Source organism: Topomyia yanbarensis, chromosome 3 (assembly GCF_030247195.1).
Source record: "Topomyia yanbarensis strain Yona2022 chromosome 3, ASM3024719v1, whole genome shotgun sequence".
Classification (NCBI taxonomy): domain Eukaryota; kingdom Metazoa; phylum Arthropoda; class Insecta; order Diptera; family Culicidae; genus Topomyia; species Topomyia yanbarensis.
Window position 1 is genome coordinate 380977659 of NC_080672.1, and position 25075 is coordinate 381002733.

General features: G+C 38.8%; 2 protein-coding genes and 1 long non-coding RNA gene across 7 annotated transcripts in view; 1 reads left to right on the top strand and 2 right to left on the bottom strand.

The window, feature by feature from the left end:
- LOC131689069 (uncharacterized) overlaps nucleotides 1–2561 on the bottom strand; it is a 59601-nt gene extending 57040 nt beyond the window's left edge. The window contains exon 1 of one of the 2 annotated variants that reach the window (XM_058973860.1): nucleotides 2543–2561. The gene's annotated coding sequence lies outside the window, so the exon portion shown is untranslated. Of the gene's footprint in view, nucleotides 1–2535 lie in introns of both variants that reach the window. The other variant, XM_058973857.1, reaches the window with a different exon arrangement.
- Nucleotides 1–25075, top strand: part of LOC131689068 (uncharacterized) — a 492270-nt gene that overhangs the window by 34063 nt on the left and 433132 nt on the right. The window lies entirely within an intron of this gene.
- On the bottom strand, nucleotides 2774–3126 carry LOC131689072 (uncharacterized). The gene is made up of 3 exons (XR_009305345.1): nucleotides 3067–3126; nucleotides 2935–3001; nucleotides 2774–2861 (listed from the first exon to the last, which is right to left on the bottom strand). It is a non-coding gene; the product is annotated as an uncharacterized LOC131689072 (long non-coding RNA).

The following is a 25075-nucleotide window of genomic DNA, read 5'->3' on the forward strand; positions in this document are numbered from 1 at the left end:
AATATTCCTCAACCGTATGATCTCGTGCTGAATTTCAGATAGATCCGGTGTTGGGCGTCTATCGTCAATAGCGCGAGTCCTTAGGCTGATTCTTGTGTTACTTTCGTCGGCTACTGCTTCGCATTCAGGTTGTTGCATTCTGCTTCTCAACTAACTGTCGGTACTCGCCGTCAAACCTGTTATTTCCTCAATTCGAAGCTCTCGTACCTAGTAAGGGTATCTATGTTGATAAAGCCATCACATAGAGTTGCCGTATCTAGTTGATCTTCCGTTGGTTCAGGTTTCTAGCTGTTGAGCTCGGCAAGCTGCTCGATATTGAACATGGTCGATTTGGTTCTCAGTTTGGGGAAGGGATGTTTCGTGCTACTATTCCTAGGAGGTTTCGAAGTCGACGCATAGTTGGCCATTTTCATTTGTAATGGTGTGTGGTTGTCTGACTTAGTCTATTTGGGCTTTCTTGTCACCGATGACGAGCTAAACATCCTATCGTCGGCTGTGACGCAATTCTACTGCGCGTGTATCTCTCTCGTTAAATAATTAATTCATTTTTTTGAATTTTGACGTAAATTTCAATATCTTATCTGTTTTTTCGTTAGATACTCACGAAAATCTTTCTCGTTCTCGGACATCGCTTCATGCACGTGGATGATGTTACAGTTTAAGAAAATGCCTTTCACCATCACTACACACACCCTTTCGCGGATCACCTGCCACTAGATCACACGTTGGTGCATCTTGCCCAGCACTATACAGCCAGTTCCTTGCCCGTTTGTTGCGCTGCTGTTCTGGTAGAATGTATGCTCGTTTTAACACCTTCTGGTAGAATTGATGCTCGTTTTTCACACCTTCTATTCCGTCAAGCAAAGTTTTATTTTCCAAGTTTCCAATCATAGTCCTTTTTTCGTTGTGTTAGTCTTTTCCGATTGTTTCGATTATTGTATTTAGTTCTTCCTACAGTAGGGCTAAAACGCCCTTGTTCGCTTGCTCCTTCTTATTTTGCTATTACTTCAGATCATCAAGAGACGCACCGAGAGGCGTGAGATAGGAGTTTGTGAATACTGGGAAGTATACACTATTTGACGACCAAATCAATTATTAAGAAAATTGAGTACAAGTTTACAATATGTTGATCATCCGTTGGATCTCGTGCATGTAACTTTAAATTGCGTGCTGAGATCTTCTATCGCGGTGGGAAAGCATTCGTCTGTCCACCTACTTCACCAGTGAAGTCACTTGAATTGGCAATGTCATCATCGTTAAAATTGTCTTGTTGTCCTCGATTAGATGTTACACTTACGGATGACCAGTGTTAACCTGCCGTCATTGTTACCTATTCGTCGGAGTTGCTTACAATTGATTTTGGGGTGCTGGGCGCTACTTTTGCTGTTGTCGTTCAGGTATTGGTATAGAAACTCTGTTTTAAATTGGTTTACTGTAGCTGAGTTAACAGTCAGTTGAAACGCATTCTCCTCTGAATCATCTGCGATAGGTTGTCCATAGTGTATTTCAAATTTACACAGTACTAGTAATTTGAAAACTTGCACAGTAATAGTAATTTCTTTATAATCATTAGCCTCATTAAATTATTCTATAGTGAAAGCGTATAAAAATGCAAACTTTATTTGATAGTGGACATTTGTTAGAACAAAGGTTCTTAAGGCAGTTGTCTACTTTGTGTAAAGGCTAAAAAAAAAAGTTTCATTGCTTTGTAACTGGCCAGCCGAACCGCTCCCCGCTGTTAAGTGGGTGATTTAAGCGCCACTCTCTAATTGAGAGACCACCCACCAGATGAAGGTTTACCCGGCCTGAGACCTTTCAAGGGAAGGTTCTATTTATCCCTAATGCGGGAAGGGAAGCGAGATAGCTGACTCAAAACGTGTCCGATGTACTCGACCTAAAGACCTAAACTGCAGTCAGGATGTCCGTAGCTTCAAACACAATGTCCGTCGCCACGGGTTTTCTCATCACTGGCAAAGTCTACAAATCCCACCACAGACTGACAAAATGAAAGAATTGGGATTTGTCCCGGTTGTTCTCGGAGTCAACCTCTCCAGTAAACAGCAAACTACAAAAAAAATTAATTAAACGAAAACCGACATGAAAAAACCAGCACAATAAACTAAGACGAGACTGTTTCACGCAAGGCAAATCTAATGCATTCTGGGTGCATCTAAAACGGAGAAAGCTTCATTCCGGGACACATTTGTATTGCTTCTAACAAAGTTTATTTTGAGCTTTTGCAATTTTTATTTTTCGTTCCTACACTAACACATGCTTTGCTCATTCATCTAGGCCTAGTCTCCTCTCTTTTCCTTTCCCTTTCCCATTCTATATCTCCTACATATTATTGTGATCACTGTGTGGCGTCTATTTTCGTGCCTCGTGTGTTCTCTTTGTGTGCTTTTTCTCGGCCTGCTGTATGCAAGCGGCCGGTACTACGAAAGGCTCGCTTTTTACTTAGGGTAGCGGCCCTGTTTTGGTCACATGCGCATGGACAATCACAAACGGAAAACGTGCATTTATTTTACTCACGACCTTTTACTTGTTGCTTACTGCATTCTGCGGGTGACGACGGAGCTGTTTTTCTGCTGTCTGTCTGCCTGGAACCTGTGCCGAAGTCGTCACCCCAGATTCGCTCGACGTGGTATGGACGCCGCAAATTCCGGTCGCAACCGAAAACGTAGATGTTGGTTGCCGATCGTAGCGTGTCGGCTGGTCTGCCCTGCCCAGGGCGCGTTGATGACGTCAGCGACCCTCTTCCGGCCACGTGTACCGCCGGGAAACTCTGAGCGCTGACGATGGGGTCAGAAGCTGTCGCTAGCGGTATGGTGTGGTGTGTTGGGCGTTTGACCGTTACGAATCTGTAGAAAAATAGTATCGCACACATGCCGAAAAATAAGAACTTTGCACGTAGGACGAGAACCCGAGGCTTACCTTTAGTCTCACAAATACGCACACGACACTGCCTACACTGAATACCACTGAATGGGATTCTACCTAGCTGTTTGGGAAAGGAAACGTAACGTTTTAGCAAACTGTTAAGGAATCTTCATGTCACGTTGCTACCTTTTTAAACACACCACGACGCGAATTTTAGAAACGGACAGCTCCTGCCTCTTCCACTAGTCAGACCAAAGTGAGAAATCTAGCATTTGGAATCCTCAGACTAACCGGGCATTTGGTAGTCTTCGTACCGGAACTTGCTTAGCGAAGTTCTTCAAAATCGTGTTCAAATGCACGAAACCCCAAATTGCAGCAAGGGTCATCTTTTTCTAACGGACAGTTTTAATCATACCAAGCCGCTTCCCTCCCACATGACAGAGCGAAAAAGAGTCTTTCCCCTGGCACATTGCGTAAGGGTCAGTGGCCTCAATCGGTAGCAAATCTTCATCGTATCCACGGGTGCGTCGGTAGCAGTCTCATTGGTAGACGAATGCTAGGAACTCTTTTGCTTATATCATTATGCCAAGTCCTATCCTATATGGGAGCGTAGTATGCGGTAATCCCAATTGAAGATTTGTGTCGAATTAATACTCGACCAAATCTTGAATCAATTTATTTTGAAATTGTTTATTCAATATACATCATTTATTCAACATGCAATATACACTAAACTTAATATATCAATGCCATTTGTATACGACATTGCACACAACCTATCGGCATATATGTACTCATTACAGCTTGAATCGACGGAATACACTACAAAATATTAAGAAGCCAATTCAAAGTATTTTCGATTTTCGAAGAAAGAAATAGATCGTCAAACAAAAATGCGAGTGCATGGACAACCGCATCCGTTCTCTTCTACGTTTGCTTCTTTATTGGTGGTGCCGGTTGTTGGCTTGAAGACATTGGTCACGATTGTTGTTGAGTGAATATTTGTACGTGTCAGATCCGTAGCTATTGGTTATGTAGCCTTTTGTGGTTTCGCGTTAGATAACGGTGTGCTGTTTACGGTAGTAGTAGGCGGACTTTTCTTAGCTGCTTGTGGCACAATTTTTTTCGCGACGCAGTGTTTTTTGCAGCATTCGCGCATATCAATCTACCATGGGTGTCTGATGAAACGTCCCATTTTCGGTTGATCCGCTTAAAATGGTTACGTAGACATATCACATTGTTTATTAACAAAACCTGTATAAAATATACCATTAAAAACAGTTTTCTTGGATTCAATATGTAACTTATGTAAATTGGAACTGTTTTTGATTTAACAATTTTAAAAAAGAATTTCGATCTGCATCTGCTACCTTCTCATTTTACTTACAACAAAAGCTAAAAGCTGCTTCACCGTTACCAGCAAATAGATCAATCCGTGTGTCGCTATGTCTGTACAGTAGAAGCAAAATAGCAACCTACTATGTCGAAAAGAATGAGTGACTATTACAAGCAGAAAGTCGCCTACTCTGGTCAAACTATGTGAATGTGGCAACATGAAGTTTGTACCGATTATTCAATAAAAAATTAGAATGATTTCAATACCTTTCTGTAATTAAAGTAAAGAGCGTAAATTTTTTCTTCTCTTTCTCTGGCATGTTCCTTTTCGCTCGGGTACTGTCAGTTCAATCGAAGATGGCGTCGAAACAGTAAGCACTCCGCGAGCGTGTTGTAGGGTTTTACGAAACACATAGTCATCGTGGAAAAAAGTTTACGGTAGACCACTTTCGAGACGAAAACGTGCCCGTTAGTATGTACAGTTTGACGGATCCTGGCATCACTGAGCGTGGAGTGGATGGCCAGTAGCGCTCGTCCGGCGAAGATAATGGCGAAGAAGAAAAAGGAAGCGTTGAAAAAGCTGTTCGACAACAAGGACGGAACGAGTTTGCGTGACGCCGGCCGAAAATATCACTACTCCCATGCTTTGATTCACCGAACCCTCAAGATGGACGACATCATCTGTCGGAAGAAAACTCGGTCTCCCGAGTACACGGACGAGCAGATAGCGATCGTGAAGTCGCAGTGCCGATGGATGGCCGCGGGACGTCGTTCTTGCTGGACAACGAAAGTTACTCGCTCTCGACGCTCTCGAAGACCCGCATTTCAGGAAATGACAGCTACAAGTCGGCCACACCCCGAAGTAAAATATAAGTTTAAGCATAAATTTGAAAAAAAAAAGTTATGCTGTACATCGCCATATCGGACAGAGGGATTTCAAAGCCGTGGTTCAAGCCGAGCGGTCTGGCCATCAATCAACAAGTGTACCAGAGGGAGTGTCTAGAAAAAATTCTTCTGCCGTTCTTAAAGAACCATCATGCGAATGGGAAGTACATCTTCTAGCCGGACAAGGCATCTTTCCATTACGCCAAGAAGACGCTGGAGTATCTTGGGCAAAAAGATACCGTACGAGCCGAAAGAAACGAACCACACCAACTTACCCCAGTGCCGTCCCATTGAGAATTTTTTTCAGTTCCCTCAATACCCTAGTGTACAAAAATAACTGGCGGGCTAAGGATGCGAAGCAGTTGACCACCAGTATCCGGAATTGTACGTCAGTGCCGTCCATGCGCTATTGTGAGAGCATCGCGACTAAGTTGGGTCGTACGGCTGACCAGGGCCCCTTCTGCAATATTCATTAACGTTTTTTTAAAGAATAAACATTTAATAAAAATACTGAATTCGTTGAATTTTTTTTGTTTTTAATGCAATGCACCACAAATGTGTGATTGGAATCTTAGATTACGCATAGATTACAGTAATTAGACGTGTCGGATTAGGCCGGAAAGTGTAATTTCTTATATGCTTAGGAGTAATATTATATCAAAACAATCGAATGCTCTACTAACGTCGGTACAAAGGGTTTTCATATAGTTGCTATTGTCCATTTCATTCAAAGTGAAGATCTTTAAGGAAGTCATGCTGTATGCTTGTTATATAAGTTTTCGATTTGCTGAAAAATGTTTTAATTTACAAGCTTTTCGAATAATTTTGAAATGCATGGGATATAATTATCGGGCCGGCAGACGGTTATTGACAGGGCGGTCTAGGTGCTTTTACCAGAATTTCGGATCTTCGTACATAAACAAAGTGCACAAAATTAATAACTCGCACTTGCACAGCATATTTAGAAAAAATATACAGCAAAAGGAGAGCGGTAGCCATATGTTAGCTCCGATTGTGTGTGATCTCGCTTTAGAGGCACGGTACGATCACCGTCGCCAATGCGTATAATCATATGATCTTTCTGGGACGTCATAATATCCCAGGGATAGAATAAGGGTTTGCATATTTGGCCGAGTCCCAAGGGTTGTAGGTTCGAATCCTGCCTCTGGCGGGATTTTTTTTTCACATAATTGCTTTCGCTTAACTTACCATTTCAATCGGGTTTCCCCGTTGGGTACCACCAAAAAGCCTTACGTAATGTAATGGCACTTGCGTCAAAAACCAAAAACTTGAGATATTTGATCAAAAAATATTTCAAAATTGTAATTTTCTAGTTTTAAGGTATTTAAAATGTAAAAATGAAGAAATTGGCACCAAATAAACTAACTGGTAAAAAAGGGAAACCCACTTCTCTCGTATCGATATTTCGCTAAAATACGGTGCCAGTCGTAGTACCGCCCGAAGGATCCGTCTGCGAGAAAGTTACCGTTACTCCAAACAAACGAATAGGACGATGAAGCAGAATCCAGTGGCTAGAACACGCACCCGGAAGTTGTAGGACCAGGTTCTGATGAAGTACAGAGGATGCCTTTTCAAGGACGCCGAAACCTATGTTAAGATGAATTACAGACATGTTCCCGCGTACAGATGTTTTAACTAGCCGCAGCACAAAGAGATTTCCTCAGAAAATTCCAATTTGCTTCCTTCAATAAATTAGCCGGGAAGCTGATGATTTGTCAAGGAATTTACAGTTACGAACTCAAACCCAAGTTTTCCATCACCAACAAAACTGTGGACTCGAAGCTGTATAGGCGAGAATACCTGGACAAATGTATTTTATCTTTCATTAAGGCTCACAAAAATTTGGCAAAGCTCTGGCCAGATTTGGTAGGCAATCACTAGATCCAGGAGATGCTACAGTAGTATCGTTACAATAAGGAGGATTTCATCAACAAAAGCTTCAATATTCGCAGCTACCTGTAGTGTCACCCGATCGAAAAATTTTGGGCAGTGCCGTCTATCCGAAAAAAATATTGCAAAAGCAACTAACTACGCTGCACAAATGGTACGATCTTGATAAAAATGCTGCTGAAATTGATGGAGGGAATTCCAAAGTAAGTCCATGAGTTCATTCGAAGGCCGTCGGAGTAATTTTGTAATGTTGTTCATAAAAGTACAATAAAACTCTTTTATTTTGACTTAATTACATTTTTCGTACGTCTAATCATTCCCGAGAAAGACCTGGTTTTGAGTGACCGGATTATAAGTGGAACAGACTTAACGAAACAATATTATACACTTGGCTGGTATAAAACAGTATAACTCATAATTTTATTTACTTGGGTTTGAAAAAAGGAAAAAAATCGAAGTAAGCTCCCCTCTTTTCATACGACCGTTCAAGCCAATGCAATGAGTGGAGATAAAAAACCACATTCTATCTAATCTGTTTCAATGGGTAGGATCATAAGAGGGACAAACAGTTATCCTGCGTCAGCTAAAATGTTTAAAGTAAATCATAGCAACCTTTAGTGCTTTCGGCAGAAAACATCCGACATATAAATGAGCGAAATGCTTGAAACATCTTTTAAACACCGGGAATGTTCAACATTCTCGCTGGATCGATAAACATATCCCTGCAGGCAATGAAACCACAGCAACCACATCAGTACGGGTCCATATAGTAAGTATGTGAGAACATGCTTGTTTCTGGCTGGCTTCACGAGTAGCCTGCTACGAAGGATCTGCCTTTTGAAAAAAAAAAAGCAACCCGAGGTGAGCGAGTTCAAAACAATGCAGCCAAAATTTCGCTTAAAATTAACCTCTAAATCTGATAATCGCCGAAGCATAATAGTAGTATTTATGTGCGATGTGAATTATTACTTGGAACCTGTTCACAAAATACCAGCGAACGATCAAGGAAGGCAAAAGACATATATTTCAAACCTTTTCTTAAATTGTGTGATTAATTGATTATAGCTATAATGTTTATGTGTATATGGTATAAATAATCCTAACAGCAACGGCTAGACGACAATGCAATGAAAAAATTCACCATCGGTTCGTACTGGGTCGGATATTGAACAGATTTAGCAAACCGATCTTTCCGTTGCCATTGCCCACCTGTACGACTATATATCATTTAAATTGCTAGGTCTTTGCCTTGCGCTACCGGGTAACTTGTACCGATTAAATCGTACCTGTACCTAGCGTCTTTGTTTGTACAACTATTTTCCAACCTGAGTCTTACCGTTGTTGTTTTGCCGGGAGTGCTTTGGGTAGTATTTTCATCTTTTGTTTTCCCCACTGGGTTCTAAAATAAATAAATACCTGGAATTTATACAATGATTTGCTGCTAAGTGAACTGTCCGATTGTAAAATGTAAATATTGTGGAATCGATTCGATAAATTGTTTAAATTGTTTTAGAAGGGGGGATGCGGTGATATTCAAGATGTAGTCGGGGACAAGTAACTATAATGCTGGGGGAAGATCAATAACAACTTTCTCTCAGTGCTGTTCAGTTGAAGATGTAGCCACTTAGCGGCGAAGATCTTCATCCGTGGATAGTTTTCATGCAACTGAAAACTGCAAATCTCCTCACATGAATGTTGGTTATAAACCCACCGGAAGTTGTGTTAATGGTTCCTTAAAAAAGTAACCGCAGATGCTAAAAGATTGTTTCGTTAGAGTTTCTGAACTCTAACTGTACTCAGCGTACTTGATATATGGGATGCCCGGCTACATTTACAAACCACTCCATTTACTGCGAATAAGTATTTTGGGAGCCTGTACTGTACAAGTGACGCTAGACGCAGGAAAAAATTACAGTTATACATCTTCTGAAATATGAAACATTCGGTTTTAAAATAAAGACAGTTTCCATACCAGTATATCATTATTGGTCGGTCTGCTATACCAGTAGTTTAGGCATGGCACGCTCTGATATATGGGTTTTATCATGTAGGGGAAAGAGGGTAATAGTGGAACTATGAAAACAATACGTTTTCATAGTTCCACTGTTACCCTCTTTCTCCTACCTCTAACCTTTTGAGTGCACTATAAAACTTGAGCTGCCACTGAGACAATGTGGCGTCATAAAATGTATTGTTGGGTGGCGGAAGTAGATATTAGAATGACGACTTCCATAAAATGCATGCAAAATTGAACTTATACATGTACTACAACAAATAATGTTTGGTCCATCTTAAAGGCTAATGGAAGACTTGGCTGATAAATTGAAATGAGGTGATGATGTTGGAAGTTTTGTTGCATTAATTAATATGTGGAATCACATGGTAACTTGTCATCATCGGTGGCAAATCGTTCAAACCTTCCAAATCGTCCTGTCGACCAAATTGAAAAAATCCTGATAGTTTTCTAATAATCATGCCTTATGAGTGTGAATAGATTATTTGGTCAATCGGTTGACGTACTATACAGTTCATAACCTCTTTGTAGGTTTGAAGTTGACCAGGTTCCTTCGCCTGAAACCTTGACAAACCACTATGGGCATTAGGGTGATAAAAATGAACATGAAAAAAAAATTTGCAACCTACAACCCCAGTGCGTGTCATTTTAAGTCATGAAAAAATGACACTGTCCAAATTTGAGCGTAATCGGTTTTTTTTAATTCGTTTATTTGACACGGCTCAATGCGTTAGCTTAGAGGAGCCATGGGTCTTTTATATATTTACAATATGTAAAAAAATAAAAATTACAATACATTTTATTTTGAGCCCGTAAGATCCCGTGCGCGCAACTTGCTATTGCGAGCGGAGATCTTTTTTCGCGTCGGGAAGATGTTCCTTTTTTCGTCAACTTCAGGGTTATCCACGTCTCTCTCGATGTCGTTTACGTCCGTATCATCATCTTGATTACTGCCTTGATACTCGCGATTAGATGTTCTTCCTGGCTTCTTGCCCTTGTTGGTCACGAATGTGAACACTCCATCCTTGGTAGTAGCTTCTTCACTGGTGGTATTAGTTGTTACGTTCGAATTACTTACTTACGTTTGCAGTTGTCATTATTGCCTTAACTGCAGCCACACATTTGGTAACCGATTGTGGTTCAGGTAAAGATATTGGGGCTTGGGTGTTGGCATTTTTTTCTGCAACTGAGCTTTCCTTAGCAGTTTCTGGGCAGGGTTGTCCGTAGTGCGCCGTTTTTTTTTACAGAATTGGCACGTTTTAGTTTGTCCTTGATATGTACAAAGCGTTCGCTGTGTAATGGTATCACCCCCTTCTGTTTTGTACTGCAGGATAAGGTAAGAGGGAATGGGATGGTCTACCCGCATTCTCACCACAAAGACACCATTTGAAATACCTGGGAAGTAGTTTCTTTAAAATAAATCTTTTAATTGCCACTTTGCAAGTAAGTGGAGATAAATCGTGTAATTTAACTTCTAGATTTCCATTATCCATGTATATAGGGATCTTGATTTCAGCGTTGTCACAAACAAGCACGTGTTTTAAATTGTTCTGCGAAATGAATTTTTTCGCCTGGGCGAATTTGTTGAAGGTTATCAGCACCGCATGCCTGACGTGCTCAAGCTGTATGGAGATGACTTCCGAAAACCGAAGCCGCATTTCTACCTTCAGCAGATGTTCTACATCACGAATACTTGGTCTTATGCGAAAAGACCTGAAGTCAATGGCCACTGTGTTAGGCCGAATAATCACGTTTTGTTGATGAGACTCAGTCATATTGATAGATCACGCAAGAATAAAATTAACGGTATTCTTTGTTCTTCAGACAATGCGCACAAGTAACTGTTTTTTTCGTTCGCTTTGCACTGGCTCAGATAGAAGCTGGAGCACACTGAGTATCGTGACCGATGTGTTTGATGGTTGCAAATAGACTGAGCGTAATCGGTTAACCCTAGCCTTTCCTCCAACGAGCTTAAAGTTTGTATAGGAATTTTTGGCCAAAATGTATGGGAAACACTCGCAGTTAATAAAGTTGCCGCTAAAGGTCGTTGTGAACATCCTAACACGGACCTAGAAAGAAGTTAAGCTTTTGAAGATATGCCGAACAAGTTTGTGGAAGGCTGCAGGATAATCGTTCGAAGTTGGATACTGCTGCTTAACATTCGCAAAGGGCGTATTCCACTTATTGCATGTATGTGAACCACATGTAATGGTAGGGCAAAGTCAGAAAAAATCATATCTCTACAACAAAGAAAGATAGAAAGTTATGATGTTCCACAATGTTGTAGGGGTTCAGTTTTCACCTGAAAGTTTCGGAATTTTCCCGCATGGTGGCGGTAGTCAAGCAATTCAAATCTCCTATCTGTGCAACGGTAAGAGATAGAGCAGTTGGATGTTCTATAAAGTTGTAGAGTTCTAAAAACAATTTTTGACTGAAGTCTACTAGGAGGTCGATACACTGAAACCTCCATTTACGAACCAAACCGAGGGTTCATAAATTGAATTAGTTCGTAAAAAAAGTGTTCGTTATTTGGGATTTAGTTCGTAAAAAAAAGTTTGCTTCACATTCTTATTAATATTCGTTGGTTGAGCAATATTCTCGATAACCCTAACAATATGTGTATTTTTGGAACGGGCTTGACAAGTAGATGCTGAAAATGGATAATTGGAAATTTTTCCAAGTTCAATATGACAATTGCCGGTTGAGCATTATTCTTGATCACGAACAATATGGGTTCAATTTCCGTCATGCACTCGTTAACCCTATCCCGAAAATACCCATATTGTTAAGGTTATAGATAATTGGATTCCAAAATAATTCAATACATCGATTTCCGTCATGCACTCGTCAACCCCATTCCTAAAATACCCATATTGCTGAGGTTATAGAGAATTTATCTAAACCAGAAGTCACCATCTTGGATTCCAAAATGGCTCAAGACATCGATTTCCGTCATGCACTCGTCAACCCCATTCCGAAAATACCCATATTGTTGTGGTTATAGAGAATTTATCTAAACCGGAAGTCGCCATCTTGGATTTCAAAATGGCTCAAGACATCGATTTCCGTCATGCACTTGTCAACAGCATTCCTAAAATACCCATATTGTTGAGATTGTAGAAAATTTATCTAAACCGGAAGTCGCCATCTTGGATTCCAAAATGGCTCAAGACATCGATTTCCGTCATGCACTTGTCAACCCCATTCCGAAAATACCCAACTTATATTAGTAACAATTAACTAAGAATACATAAGTATATAACTTCATGCTGTAATGTACGAACTCAAACTTTCCAAAAAGAGTTTGTTATTTCGAATTTAGTTCGTAAAAAAGTTACGTAAATCGAATATTACGTAAAAAAAGAGTTCGTAAATGGAGGTTTCAGTGTAACAGTATGTTATCTTCCTCCGGACAAAACCAGCCTAGAGGACATGTGGCATCCGGCGGGTTGAAGCATCTCAACCAAGAATTGATCCACTGGGTTCCTGTTCCCATGTCGTAAGGGGCGACTGAAAACAGGAGTCCTCAAGTCAAGGTGTTTCTCCGTGCCGAGAACTGAATGGCTGACAGGACTAAAATATGCCAGTCGCGCAAGGAGTGTCGTGGGTCTTGCTGTGTTACGCGATTCTCTGACACAGTGGACGTTTGTTTATTCGAAAATCGTGGTATTCGAATGATGGTCATGTCCCTAATACGCATTTCTGTTTGGTATCTTCTAGTTGCTGTAGAACAAGTTCTAATGATGAAATGTGTAGTGCTGTAATCGAGTATGGTTAGAGTAGCACCAATTAATCTTCAGCATAATCGTACAGCAACTATGAATCTATCCCGCCTTGTGCAGGTAGGAATAGCTTCCATAGCTTTAGTTCAAGAACAGTATTTCTATAAAGGAAACTTCTATGTTGTTAACACCGTCTTCGTAGCTTTCAAGAAAAATGGCATGACAAAACCACGTGAAATGCCTCGTGCATGTATGCTTGCGAATAGTGCTATTGACGTATGTCTTATATCCGACCTCACCTCACAACGTGCGCTATTTGTGGTCTCACGGACTGTTGACAACATAAACAAGAAATACGTCTTTTGTTCGGCATATTTGCCGCATATTGAACCATCACTTGCTGATGATTTCAAAAGGGTTGTATCATACTGTGGCAGCAATGGGTTATGATACAACCCTTTTGGAATCATCTATCAGCCGATTGCGTAACTTATCTCATATTTGAAAAAATTGCCCAATTTCTCTTTAGAATGTATTGTTTACATCCGCTAAATTTAGTAATTGTCAGAGAAAATCCGGTCGAGATGGAAGACAAGCAAAGGTTTTTTTACCCCTATGCAAAATTCTGGGTTGATGCACCGCGACATAGGTAAACCGATAGATACATCATTCGATCACCTCAAAGGCCCTCCCAAGGTTCCTGCAACGGATGACAGTAAGCCACAAGCTGAACGAAAACCAGAAACAACGCGTAAAAAACCGACAGAGCATTGATTACTCATATCAAGCGGAACACGGGACTTGTCCAGAAAACTAGATGTTTCGCAAAGTCTCGTTTAGTGGGCCCAGAAAAGAACCTAATTGACAACGTATAAAAAGCAGAACTTCCCAAATCGGGCCAAATACCAGTAAAGCGTTGCCAAAGCGCGCGACCTTAAACTCTTCATAACGATTCTAACGAAATACCGGTGGTGCGTCACCGAGACCAACATTAAAGCGGACATCAAGCAGTTGCCGGGACAGAAATATTTCATGGGTAAGTACTACTGTGGATGAACGTCTCAAACGGCGAAAGCTGCCGAAATTCGGCTGGAAGTACCTGAGTGAGTAGCAATCTCATAATCGGAAAGTGATGCAAATGTCCACCTCATAATCTGGGGCAACTCAGATAACAATTTGAGAGGCACCGAATTAATGTAATATTTAAGTAGTACAAATCTGCACATTCTTAATGCAGGAACAACATTTGCACGAGATGGCAGAGAAGAGGTGGTAGATGTAACTCTCTGCTCCGACGGTATTGCACATGAGTTCGCAAACTGGCTCGTACCAAACGAGCTCGAACCGTCGTTATCTCATCATAAGTACATCGTCTTTCATCATTTAAACATCTCGCTAGGTATCGTTACATATCATAATCCCAAATCTACCAACTGGGACCGCTGCGAAGAGAGCTTGGCGATTCGGTTTTATGGGTATTAAATCTCCAAGTGACTTGGATAAGGTCGTGGATAAAACAAACTCACTCATAGTAGCAGCATAGCATGAAGCTTGCTTGCTTCGAGTTACGCGTGCCTCTAGAGGAACACCTTGGTGGAATACCGAACTTGCTCGACTCAAAAATTTATGCAGAAGAGCTTGGAATCGCTGACGCAAGGGTAAGTCGGAGGCATTTAAGTTGGCTCGCAAAGCATACAGAAATGCCCTTCGATCCGCTAAACGAAGTGGTTGGAAAAGCCTCTGCACAAATGTCTCAAGTCTCAACGATACTAGTAGATTGAATAAGTTACTTTCGAAGTCGAAAGACTTTTATGTCAGTTCGATTAGAACTGCTAATGGTGAATACTCGTCTGACGAAGATGTAGTACTCAACTGTATTTTTGACATATACTTTCCAGGCTGTACGGAGCCATCACTGACGACTGCCCCTGATTTATTTTCAGGTAGTTCTGACTCGTGGGCATTTGCTCGTAGAATTGTGACAACCGAATTGATCAAATGGGCGATTGAAAAAATTTCTCCGTAGAAGTCTCCGGGAAAAGAAGATGGAATCATTCCAGTTCTACTACAAAGAGTATATGAACACTTCAAGCATGTTTTGAAAAATGTTCTTACTTGTAGTCTTGCAACAGGATACACTTCATTAGCGTGGCGGGAAATAACTGTAAAATTCCCAAAGGTGGCCGCGTCACTTATGAGGAGGCAAATCAGTGGAACGTTTAATCGATCACTACATTCGGGATGTTAGCTTGGGCGAGCACCCGCTGCATGCAATGCAACGTGCATATCAGCGGGGGGAAGTCTACTACCACCCTGTGCCACAAGGTTGTCTACAACATTGCAAAAGTTTTTTCACAAAAGCAATCAAGTTTAGGAGTTTTTCTCGATATTGAAGTTGCTTTTGGCAGTGTGTTTTACGAATCAATTTTGGGAGCAGCAGGAGATCATGAAATACTTTCATATATCACGAATTGGATACACGCAATGCTTAGCAACCGACATCTGTGCTCATCGTTAAGACAAGTAGAGATAAGGAAACGGATGTCCTCAAGGTGGTGTGCTGTCACCACTTCCATGGAACCTTGTCGCCGATGGCTTGTTGAGGAAACTAAATGTGCTTGGGTATCCGACGTATGGTTTCGCCGATGATTACCTCATAATGATCACCGGTATTTGCATTAACACACTTTTTGATTTGATGCAACAAGCCTTATGTGTTGTTGAGCAATGGTGTCTTTATGTTGGACTATCAATTAATCCAATTGGGGAAATTCTTGCCTCAAAACTTAATTGGACACCTCACATCGATTACTGGATCAAGAAAGCTTGCATGGTCTTCGGCCAATGTAGACGGGCTTTCGGCAAATCCCGGGGACATAAACCTAAGTACATTCAGTGTATCTACACAACCAATGTTGGACCAATACTGGCATACGAGTACCTTGTTTGGTAGTGGAAGGGAGAAGTTATGACAATCCAATTAAAGTTAATCCATCTTCAGAGGAAGGTCCTTATGGCGATGAGTGGTGCGTTCTTGACAACACCTACTGCTGCTCTAGAGGTACTCTTGAACATAAAACCACTGTATGTGTTTCTGAAACAAGAAGTCTTAAGGTTACTGAGCTCTGAAAGGGTAACCCAATAGACCGTGCCACTCGTCACACAAGACTGTGGCCCTAAAAGATGTGAGCTTGCACTCACATGTAGTTTTCCTTTAAAAAATTTCAATGAGAGAATTCCTCCTCGCGTGGAATGGCTGTCTGGCTGGATGGATCGACATCTTGGAGAATACGTAGTTTGTTATACTGACGGTTCTGGTGTCTATTGTCATGAAATGAGATGAAACAAATCTCATTCGCTTGGTAGATATTGTACCGTATTCCAAACAGAAATCTTTGTGATTCTGTGTGGCGTACAATCGGCGCTTCAATAGCGAATTTGGGGTAAAAGATTTTTTTGCTATTTTTGCTGCCATTCAGGCTGCCATCAGTAGTGGATCCAGGGGGAGTGTCCACGGGGTCCGGACCCCCTTCAAAAAATTTCAACTGGTTGAGGAATTTTGAATTAGTTTCAATTTTATATTCATTTCATACTTAAAATCACATAAAACCAAATTTGGCCACCAAAATTGATTTTCATTAAATGAGATTTTTTTTTCAATTTTCATTAAATGAGGTTCATTTCAAAATCTAAATTTCGAGCCCCTCCTGAAATTTTTTCTCTGGATCCGCTCCTGGCTGCCCTGAAAGCACTTAGTTCGGCAGATTCGAGATCGAAATTAGTAATCGCAAATCGACCTCAAATCGAAGAACTTAGCATTTCAAATGCTATCTACCTTCCCAAGTAGCACGCTTTGTTACTGTATAGTATTTGTAACTTTCTTGGTAACAACTATGTTATGGAAAAAGCGCACTTTGTTTGTATGTTGTGCAACATGTTCCTAAATGCAGCAAAATAATGAAAACAATAGCCATTTGTCGAGCATTGGGTAGTTGGACAGTTCTGTTTTAGGGTGGAATGGCAAACAAAGAGGTATTTGCAACTTGTTAGACTATTTGTGCAAGTTAGCAAAGTTTCTGATTAGTTTCACAACTGTTATTGATGTTTGCATACTTAACACTATTGGCCTGCTCTATAGTTACATAGTTGTACAATCAGATAAAAAATGATGTGCAACATTTAAAACTTTCCACAAGTTGCAATTGCTACTTGGGTTCTATGGGTACCCGGTCATTCCGGTATTACTGGAAATGAATGGGCGGACTTGCGTTCAAATAAAGACATTCTGCCGGATGCGAGTCCGAAAATGTCAAAGAATTTGTTGAATTTTTGGATCCTGTTGGTAGGGAGGTTTTCTCTAGCATTAACTATGTATCAATCTATTTAAATAAATATATACCTTTGTTGCATTTAGGTTTGCCAAAACAGCAATTGAACGGAATCGATTTATTTAATAGAGACGACATTGAAATACTAATAAGTTCCATGTAGTCGTCTCTGATCAATACCTCGATTAGGAAATTTGCTTCCGATTCTGTAATCAGTCGCAGTACAAATAATGACGACTTATTGACCTTTAAAACCTTTCGCATTAATTTATTATATGCTTCTATTCTCGAAAGAAATGAAAATTGCACTTTCGATCGCTTCATCTGAAATAGCAGCAAAGTTGGTGGATGGTGGACGTACGGATCATTCTGCCCTAATATAATCACAAAATCTTGTGCTTATGGAAATCGCTATTTTCTATTTAAGACAACATACTCGAAGGCACCGGGCAACAGCTTGTAAACAAATAAACCAGAATTGAAGCATTTTATACAAAATTGGTTCGTTGTGAATTAAGTTATGAAAGCTGGACCCTAACAATCTTCCGCCATACGAAGACCGCTGTAGATTATTGGGTCAGCACACGTTTGAGGGGATAATAAGAGCAGCCCAAGCTGTTTCCGTCTTAAGGTTCTTCAAGGATAGTCGGATTCGTCTGAATTATTAAGTAAACTCCACATCTCTGCACCAGAACCAAGCTTTTGTTGTTTCATTAGCTGCTTTTCTTATATATTTTACTATTTGGTTTGCGTTATTGTATTAGTTGGGAGCGCCACCCATTGATAAAGTATGCGAAATTCGAGAAGATGAGTGCAGTTGCACCAATCGACATGATTTTGGGAATTGAGCACTTCTTTTCATGTTGTAAGACTGCAAGTAGAATTAGCCTGTCGAGATCACTTCCGATGTTGATCAACAGTTCCTTCAGATGGCTAGTTTCCGGTTCAACCAGCAAGGTGCCTCCCGCTGGACTGAATCCCCCATGCAGCATAGTTGCTGTATCCTTGTTCACTCTAGAGGAGAGCGTTAAACGTTTTTGACAGGTGGAGGAGTTGCAACCCCAGTCCGATTATTCTCTAGAAGAAAAGCGTGTTTTCGGATTCTACGACCAGGAACGCAGAAGGTCTACCTCGTCGTGTAAACTGTAATGAGATGGTGGGAGTCTCGAAACGAATGGCAATGAAACGTTTTCAACTCCAGGAGAAAAGGCTTAGTCATAATTCAAAACCGAAGGATGAAAACTTTTTTGAATTCTCAAAGGCCCCTCCTCTCATATTGTGACAAATCTGAAAGTAAGCTCAGATGCCAAATTTCACATCATTTGGACAATTTTAGACCCCCGCCCACTCCGCTAGAAATTTTTTGAAATTGGTACTATGAGAAAATATGAAGGAAAAATACATTAAATGCTATAACTTTTGAAGTAGCAATTAGAAAATTATAATTTATACCTCTTTTGAAAGGAAATAATCATAGTATTTGAATTGGGATATTTTCGTTTCTAGGAAAATACGGGAAAGTGGGGTACTGGGTCATTTTGGACCCAAAATCCCATATTTTTAATGATTTTTCTGCTTCGTGATGCAAATCGTACATATTTTGCAGTTTTTCTAATGTGAAAAAATCTCAGAAATCTATCGAAACCCTTTTGACCTTAGTCCGAATACGAGAAGTTGGGGTTATAGAGCTTTTTGTCATTCATATTAAATTTTATTATTTTCTCTTGCATATATCTCTATAATTCTTCAATCAATTTTCAAAAAATGTAACTTATAGAACGTGTAAAATTCTGAGCAATAAAACAAAAATAAAAACGTTAGAGGTAAAATTCAGAAACATCAAACTTTTTGATATTCACTTTACAAATCTCATTTTTTTCATTATTTGCCCTAATACCTCAACATCCCCTATTTTTCCATAAATGAAACTTTTCTCATGTGATCCCTAAGCATATTTTACACTAAAAGTAGTAAATTAAATAAGAATTTTGTTGTTAAATGGAGTTAATATGTGCGATTTTATGATAAAAACGTGAAATCGACACTATATGTCAGATAATTTGATGTTTTTGAATTTTACCGGTAACGAATCTATTTTTGTTATAATCCTAAGGATTTTCCACGTTCAACAAGGTATAGTTTATTAAAATTGAGTGAAGAATAATAGAGATATATTCACGAGAAAATGATGAAGTTTAATATGAATGACAAAAGGCCATTTAACCCCAACTTCTCGTATTCGGACAAAGGTCAAAAAGGCTCCGATCGATTTTTGAGATTTTTTTGCATTAGAAAAACTACAAAATATGTATGATTTGCATAACGAAGCAGAAAAATCATTAAAAATAGGGGATTTTGGGGCCAAAATGACCCAGTTCCCCGCTTTCCCGTATTTTCCTAGAAACAAAAAAATCTCCATTCAAATACTAAGATTATTTCCTTTCCAAAGAGGTATAAATTGTAATTTTCTGATTGCTACTTCAAAATTTATAGCATATAATGTAGTTTTCCTCCATTTTTCCCATAGTACCAATTTCAAAACATTTCAAGCGAAGTGGGCCGGGGTCTAAAATTGTCCAAATGATGTGAAATTTGGCATCTGAACTTGCTTTGACATTTGTCACAATATGAGAGGGGGGGGGGGCTTCGAGAATTCAAAAAAAAATTTTTTTTGCAATGCCCTAATGAATACCATAAATATTCGAGAGGATGACACGTGAAATTCCTCATCGTATTTGCCATATCACCCAGTAGTTAAGGAAGCCAGCACGACGACCAATGTTCTAGTGGTTTTTGACGCTTCGGACAAAACTGCTACAGGTTTTTACATTAACGAAGTGCTGATAGTACATCCTGTGGTGCAGGACGATGTTCCTTAAATAGTACTTCGGTTCTGAAGTCTATGAATCTTCTGACCTCACACAAAGCAGAAGCAAAAAAAAACCCTACGTTATAGCAGGCTATAGGCACCAGTCAATCAAGCCAGCTTTTGTTCTATATCAGTGCACAAACAAATTATATCGTTGCCCCGGCTGCGGAGTGAAATGAGTTCAGGAAGTGGAACAATTAGTTAAAGTGAAAATGGAGCTTAATCTTGCTGAAGTTACGTACATTCAGCTACACCACGTTAAAAACTGTGTTGTGATCACGTTTAGAAGTTTAGCACAGGTAGAAAACTTCATTGCAAAAAACAACATTCAACACGAGGTCAAATTCAATAACACCAGAGTAAAGTTCACCGTGCATGTATCCATGATTTGACCCCTAGGGAAGATTACATCAAACGAATCATTTCGCAATATGGAGAAGTAGAATCTATTACGAATGACACCTGGAGAAATTTTTTCACCGGCATTCCCAACGGCGTTCGTATTATGTGGATGTGAGTGACTAAACCAATAGTCAAAACTCATCTACTACAGCCAACTGTAACAAGCAGCCACCGACACCGTCAGATAAACCAAAAACAACGATCCAATTAACCAATAATGCCGACCACGACAACCGCTCCCCAACCAACAACTGGCATCGCCAATAAAGAAGCAAATACCGATGAAGACGGATTTACACCAGCGACCCGTAAGAACAAGAAACAAATAAGAACTTCTGATCCTGAACAGCAAAAAAGCTGTAGCGATGATGACATGGACGGTAACGATAACGCAAGAGAAAGCAGACTGAATGACCCCCAAGCGGCTTCACCGCCAAGGAAAAGGATCTCAACACGCAGCTGCAAACAGAGTCAACAAGATCTGGCAGACTGACACTCTTATTTTTTTTATTTTCACTTATTGTTAAAAAAAAAATTAAAAGACCCACGGCTCAGTTGTGCTAACGCATTGAGCCGTTTCAAATAAATCATTGGATTAAAAATAAATAGGGTAAAAGGGTATAATACGTCCCACCGGGGCAAAATGCCCCTCTTTGATTCCCAGGGTTTCTGAATTATCTAAGTAGTAAAAATGACTGATAACAGTATCGTTTCATGAAATCAACGTACTAAGTTAGTTTGGTATTTTTAATATGTTGCAAAACAACAATACACACAAAAGTTTCAAAAGAGCTATTTTGATGTAAGCTCCCACTTTTTCCAATAGCATTACTACACTGAAAACCATTCGATGAAGAAAATAACAAAACAATTTTTTTCTAAAATAACGAAAATAACAAAACAAAGTTTTCCTAATTAGTTGATTTCAACAGAAAAATGAAAAACATAACTAAAATTTCTCTTAATTTTGCGAGATTCTCAAATAATAGTTATTGGAAATTATTATTGATTTTGATTCAAGACGCACATCATACGAAATGACAGCAAAGTACCCAAGATGCATACCTTACTGAAATACATCAAGGTAGCGACAGCAACTATGTTCATACACGCTGGGCATAACGGTTATGCACGTAGGTAGTTGTCTCAGCTTGGAAAGCTTGTTTTAGCCTGGACGCAACTACCTGAACCAGTACACAAAAAAACAGAAATTCAACTGACTTATTTTGGTTTTACCTAGTTTTTCTTTAAAACCATTTCAATAAAGGGATGATTTTGATTGATATTTTTTCAATACATGTATACTGAAAGTTGAAAGTATTGTCGAAAATTGTCAAAATCATTCTATTTCGGATTTAGTCGTTTGAGATTCCAAACTAGATGTGGAATAAGTATGAAGTTTTTTTTTGTAGTGCTGGATAGTGTTTGTGACTAAATAGAAAAAAAAATATACCTTTATTCTAAAATTCAAATCAATCAATTTCCAACAATCCTTAAATACCTTTGGCTATTTCGTCTCATTTAAGATTGCAGTTTATAAAAAGATAACATTATGAGAAACATAACTCTTTATTATATTTACGTGTGAAATACTGACATACGGAATTTTTCAACAATTTAATTCCATACCTTTCATCCGTCGGTCGGTGAAACAAAACGTTTGAAATATCCTATGTTGTATTTTACGATGAAGCAGTTTAATTCAACAATGAGATTAGTTGAATTCTAGTCGTTTGTGTCTTGGCTGAAAAGGTAGTGTAACGGCATATGCAATTGTGTCTGAACTAAAACAAGCGTTAGAAGCTGAGACAAGCGTTTCAAGCTTTAACTCATGTAGCTTTTCAAGTTTTGTGCTTTAGCTTTTTAAGTTTTGTGCTAGGATGAAACGTTCGTGTCCAGACTGAAACTGACAGCATCAAACCAACAACGTTGGATTATTGTTTTCAACAATAATTTAGTTCGCCCAAATATTAACTAGACGAAACCAAAAACTCAACTAATTTTTTAGTTGAAATTGTGATGAATCGGTTTTCCGTGTGGAGAAAAAAATTGTTCTACTCATACCATCAAATCTCAACCGTTAAAGAGTTATTGAACTTTTTGTGTAAAAAACTTATTTGTCTTAAAATACCTCTAACTTTAAAAGTATACTTTGTATTTTAAATGTTTTAGCTCCATTCGAAAGGTGAGAAAATTTCGCATTGAGTGATGCCCTCACATGTTTCAGCTAATGAGTTTAAGTAGCCTTTTCAAAGTAATTTATTGAAAATTAAACAATTTTGATCGATTTTTCGTTCATTTCTTGAAAATCCTAATAGATAACCTCATCATTTTAATAATTCAGATTGTTAGTCTTGATGAGCTGCTTAATTCGTTCTTTGACATGATACACTTACCTTTTCTTATTTTCATGATTTTGGGTTATTCAACTTGGATATTTTTATCTCATTTTCACTAGCACCAGCTCTAATTGAAAAATTATGGCACTTATTGTACTTTTTTTCTTTTTATTCGAAAGCCAGGAAAATTTTACAGTGAAAAATGTATTAATACCTTTCAGTTAAGTGAATTTAGTATTCTTTTAAAAGTAAATTAGTTTAAAGTTAGTGCTATTATTAGCATTTTCGTTAATTTTCTTAAAATAGTAAATAATAAACATCACCATTATTATCATGGAATTAATGCATCTCAGCAAGCTCAACAGTTCTTTCTTTGACTCCATTCAATTATCTCTTTTGGTTTCGACGCAAAATCATTTTTATCACATCGTTTCATATGGAAAAATAACGATTTCGAACCCACTACATTTGTGGCGAGCTCATGCTGTGTTAACTATTAAATAGCAGCAAAATGAAAAGAGATATAGACAAAGTATCAAATAAAAAGTTATAGAGAACATTAAGAAGCATCAAATGAACAATAGTAACGATAAATTTTGTTGATTAATAATTAGAATAATTAAAAAACTCTCCAAAAAACACAAATTTTCAGTTATTTCGTTAGTAAAAAATCATTTAGTACACTTAACTAAAAGATATTTGTACATACACTGATAGGACATTTTCTCAGCTTTCCAATGAAATCTTGCAAATAACGATATAAAGCATATTTTTTAGATAAGAGTCTTTTAAGCACTTGCAAGTCGGTTACAGGAAAAGTATAGTAATGAAATTACAAAGAAATGAGAAGAGATAGAAATATGACGTCCAAGAATAAATTATGAATCGTCCTAAAACCCAACTTTTGGATAATGGATATTGCTATAATCATACTTAATTATTTCGAGAAAATTAGCAAAAACCTCCTCAAAAACACTAACTTTTAACTACTTTACAGCTAAAAGGTAATTAAAACTAATTACTTAAAAGATATGAGAACACCATTCAATAGGAAATTTTCTCACCTTTCGAATGGAACTGTAATATTTAAAATACAAAGTATACTTTCAAAGTTAGAGGTATTTTAAGACAAATAAGTTTTTTACACAAAAAGTTCAATAACTCTGTAACGGTTGAAATTTGATGGTACGTGTAGAACAATTTTTTTCTCCAAATATGGCAGTCTATCACCCCCCGAGAGATTCTTAACCATGAACCAAACACCCTGTATAATGCTGATATTATGCCAGAAAAGGCGAAATATAGTGCTATTACTGTGCAGAGATTGACAACTCGTCTCTGCAGTACTAATGCTATTATATAGCAAAAGCGTACAAATGTCAAATTTGAAAGCCTTATATTGGCACTACTAATGCTATTAAAAAGCTTCAGTTGGTTGTCATTGTCTACCATGGTTTTAAAACCATTTCTTATGTTTCCTTTCGGTATGATGAGCAAAAAGGAAAAATTTTAAAATAAAACATTCTGTTTAAAACCGTAATTGACTCTGTTCTAACGCATTGTAATGAATATCCTTAATTCGTTCTCACATGATATGAATGTTTACGAAAATTACCTTTAGTAAGTCTCGAACTGATGTACCTTGCCTCGTCCTTCACGGTAAGTGCGCTGAGTTGCATAACAAATAAACTCACAACATTACAATAGCATTATATCAGCTTTTTATTTGCTCTATAATGGCATTAAATGCACTTGTAAAGCTTACATGCATTAAACATCCTTGAAGCATGTACGCGTTATATTATTTACGCATATAGAGCAAGCTATAATGCTATATGTCAGCTGTGCAGTTATGCATTATTGATGCTAATATAGAGCTTTAATGCGTTGTTAATGCTGTAATGGAGTTTCAATACAACATTAGTGCAAAAGTATAGCCAATATAGTGCAATGGCTTAATACTTATGGTTACTTGGGTTGTTCACTCTAGAGGAGAGTGTTGAACGTTTCTGGCAGGCAGAGGAGTTGCAATCCCAATCTGATTATTCTCTAGAAGAAAAGCGTGTTTTCGGATTCTACGACCACGAACGCAGAAGGACCTTACATGGTCCGTCTACCTCGTCGCGTAAACTGTGATGAAATGGTGGGAGTTTCGAAACGAATGGCAATGAAGCGTTTTTAATTCTAGGAGAATAGGCTTGGTCATAATTCAAAACTGAAGGATGAATACTATAAATATTCGAGAGGATGACGCATGAAATTCCTCATCGTATTTGCCATATCACCCAGTATTTAAGGAAGCCAGCACGACGACCAATGTTCGAGTGGTTTTTGACGCTTCGGACAAGACCTCTTCAGGCCTTTACATCAACGAAGCGCTGTTAGTAAAT